This window comes from Lipotes vexillifer, unplaced genomic scaffold (genome assembly GCF_000442215.2).
Source record: "Lipotes vexillifer unplaced genomic scaffold, Lipotes_vexillifer_v1.1 scaffold875, whole genome shotgun sequence".
Lineage (NCBI taxonomy): Eukaryota > Metazoa > Chordata > Mammalia > Artiodactyla > Lipotidae > Lipotes > Lipotes vexillifer.
Genome location: NW_006792177.1, coordinates 613,886 through 617,506, shown reverse-complemented (window position 1 = coordinate 617,506; position 3,621 = coordinate 613,886). Strand labels below are relative to the sequence as shown.

Here is a 3,621-nt window from a genome sequence, read left to right as displayed (position 1 = left end):
ATTTATTTATTTATTTATTTATTTTTGGCTGTGTTGGGTCTTCGTTTCTGTGTGAGGGCTTTCTCCAGTTGCGGCGAGCGGGGGCCACTCTTCATCGCTGTGCGCGGGCCTCTCACTATCGCGGCCTCTCTTGTTGGGAGCACAGGCTCCAGACGTGCAGGCTCAGCAGCCGTGGCTCACAGGCCCAGTCGCTCCGCGGCATGTGGGATCTTCCCAGACCAGGGCCCGAACCCATGTCCCCTGAGTCGTCAGGCAGACTCTCAACCACTGCGCCACCAGGGAAGCCCTCAGTATGATCTTAAATGCTATGTCTTCCTTCACTCAGACACATAGGGAAGCTTTTAGTTCTCACTGAACTTAAAAGTTCAAAGAAATCATCTGGATCAGGGTCAGATATCTGACAGGCAGAACCATGGGCCCCAAAGATGCACACATCCTGATTCCCAGAGCCTGTGAGTACCTTACATGGCAAAAGGGATTTTGCAGATGTCATTACATTAAGGACCTTGATGTGGGGAGACTGTCATGGATTATGTTGGTGGGTCTAGTGTAATCACAAGGGTCCTTAAATGAGTCAGAGATGTGAGGACGGAAAGACAGCTGAAGATGCTGTGCTGCTGCCTTTGAAGGTGGAGGAAGGGGCCACAAGCCAAGGAATGCTGGCAGTCTCTAGGAGCTGGACAAGGTGAGAAGAATCCTCCCCTAGGGCCTGAAAGAACCAACCCTGCCAACACTTGGATTTTAGCCCTGTGAGACCCATTTTGGACTTCTGACCTCCAGAACTGTAAGATGATAAATCTGTGTTATTTTAAGCCACTAAGTTTGTGGCGATTTGTTACAGTGGCAATTTGAGCAAGAGGAAACTCATACAGAGTCTTTGTTTCTTTTAATGTATAACAGAACAGAATAATAACAAATCGGGATATTTTTTAAATCTCCAGGATTCTACAGCTCTAACAAATCAGACTTCAGTTTTTTTTCTCCTTCCCCTCTAGTTCTTGCCCTAGGCACCTGCCATTTTTAGTTTTAGTCACACAGCCTAGTATAAATTTTGCATTCTGGTTTTTTCTCCACTGAATGTTTTTGATTAAGAATATTTGTTCTTGTTGCTGTAAGGTCTTTATAACTATCTTAAGAGGGCTGTAAATAAAATCAGATGAATACACTAAATTTAACTGCCTTTTTTTTTTTTTTTTTTTTTTGTCCACGGCTTGCAGGATCTTAGTTCCCCGACCAGGGTTTGAACCTGGGCCCCGGCAGTGAAAGCGCCAAGTCCTAACCACTGGACCGCCAGGGAATTTCCCTTAACCACCTTGTTAAAGGACAGATGTTTTTAGGAAGTAAAATCATGACTCAAATACAAAATGAACATGTTAAAGACTTTAGTTAACTCATTAATTAATGAGAGAACCAGTAGGACATTTTAATAAGTCCAGTAGGAATGCTGAAAGGAATTTGCTTAATATATACAAAATTGGCCAGTATCCACAGACAATCAGTTAAATTCCACTGGATGAAATCTGCATTTATTTCTCTGCACAAGAATCATCTGCATTATCATTTATTTCTCTGCACAAGAATCATCTGCATTATTACAATGTACATGATTGTAAAGTAGCTTAAAGAGAGTGAAAGGTGGAGACAACCCAGCAGGGTGGAGGGTGGATGGGTAAATGGAACACCCAGTAACTGGGGAGGGAGGGAAGCTCTTTCAAAGTATTTCACGTTTCCTGACACCCTATTGGCTACTTAGGTTATTTCCACTCTTGCTTTTATTAAAACAAAAAGTCAATATACATCTTTAAACATGTAGTTTTTTTCTTTCCTAAATATTTTGATTCTATAGGATAAAACACTAGAAGGAGGACTGTAGGGTCAAAAGAGATTTTTATGACTTTCAGTTCGTGTTGCCAAGTTGTATAAGCCTTTTCCCACACACCGAAAACAAACCCCACCTACGTCGCATGGCAGAAAATGGGTTGTCCCTTCCATGGTCTCCTTAAAAAACAAGCACTTTCTTTTTCGAGACGCCCACCCACCCATCCACCCACCCACTTTTCCCTCATGTTCCTTGGGTCAGAATTAAATCTGTGGAGAATTGACTGATCTGGACCAGAGATACATCACCCCTTCCCCAGTGCTGGCTCCCCTGAAGCCCAGCGCCTCTGAGCCCCAGAACAGTATCCAGGATCTAATGACTTTATTTTCCTTTTCTACGTTTTTCTATTTTTGAGAAGCATGACGGTTATATTCACAGTCCTAAGATTCAGGAGAATTCTAATTCTGCTTCTGACCTTTGCTACAGCTTAGACACTGAACTACCCTGTTTCTGAGCGTTTCCATTTGTTGAATGGATTCGGAGTGGGGGCTGGGGCGTGCATGGTAGGTCAGAGTGACCAGTGAACTTTAAGATAACTTCCAACTCTAAAACTGTAATTATCATGTGGCCACACACCTCCCCTGCCCCCCAATAACCAGGATGACAGTTTTGACTACAAAAAAGAGTTCTACTGACCCCTGTTTGTTCCAGGAAAGGGCTGGCCACACACCCTCTGCCCCTTTCTCTTTTGAAATGTCCCCAAACTGCCTGGCCCCTTGCAGCTAACCGAGGATGGCCAAATGTACTTGACTGGTTAGTCTGTCCCTCGTTCCATAAATCCTGCCTTACGGGAACGTTTTCCAATGAGATACTGTGTCAGTATTTCCTTTTTATTCAATAAAATATACTCCCTGACACCTCTGAACTGCTGCTGAAGCAAAGGTGACAACAAAATAGCTCCCATGCTGCAAGTTTCTGAATAAACAGGCTTTATTAACTTTATCTTGGACTTAGATTTGTCTTTGACATATGTGGGATGTGTGTCTGTAAGAATTCTGCCCTCAGCATGCACCTGCTTCCTGGATAAATGTGGGTTCACTTTGGTTGACAGCCTTGGACTGAACCGTGTTCTTAGGAACCACCGAGAAAGCAGAGTTTAGGGATTCTTGTTCAGCTCTCTAATTAAATTCAGTGAATTAATAAGAGACAGCTGACACCAAAAATGCATTAAAATTAAAATGCCAAGGGCAGCACTCTCCTGGCTTCTGCCCAGAGTGGGTCTTCTGAGTTCCCCGAGTTCCCTACATGCATCGGGCAGATTGATTACAGACCATCAGAAGCCAGGCTTTGCAGCAGCTGCCTTATAGAGTACACGGGAAAACAGCTGTCAGCTTTTATTAGGAAGGTGGAAATATTTGCTAGTGAGTATGTAGGTCTGATATATTGTTGGATCTGTCTGCCAAATGCCACTGTAGTTTTTCCTAGTTTAGAATTAATTTGTATATTTCTCAAAGCAATAGATGCCCAAGATTTAGGGAAATAAATTCAGTTAACCACAGAGTATATTTATGGTATGCCATCCCTGTGATCAGTGCTGTTCGAGGTGTTAGAAGTGAGTACAGGATAGGAAAGAAAGGTGCCACCTGCAAGGACCTTCCATTCTAGTGGAGTTCCAAAACATGAACAAATAAATAATGTCAGGTATCCAGAGTGTGACAGCAGTGAGGAGACTGGTGACGTAGCCAGCTGAAGGCTGGGAGGAACACTGTTCTAGGATAAATGGAACAGCAAGTGCAAAAGCT

At 43.3% G+C, this 3,621-nt stretch overlaps 1 non-coding gene across 1 annotated transcript; it reads right to left on the bottom strand.

Annotated features, from left to right (window-relative positions):
* Positions 1-1,225: 1,225 nt before the first annotated feature.
* On the bottom strand, positions 1,226-1,297 carry TRNAE-UUC (transfer RNA glutamic acid (anticodon UUC)). The gene has a single exon. It is a non-coding gene; the product is annotated as a tRNA-Glu (tRNA).
* Between the last annotated feature and the right edge of the window lie 2,324 nt (positions 1,298-3,621).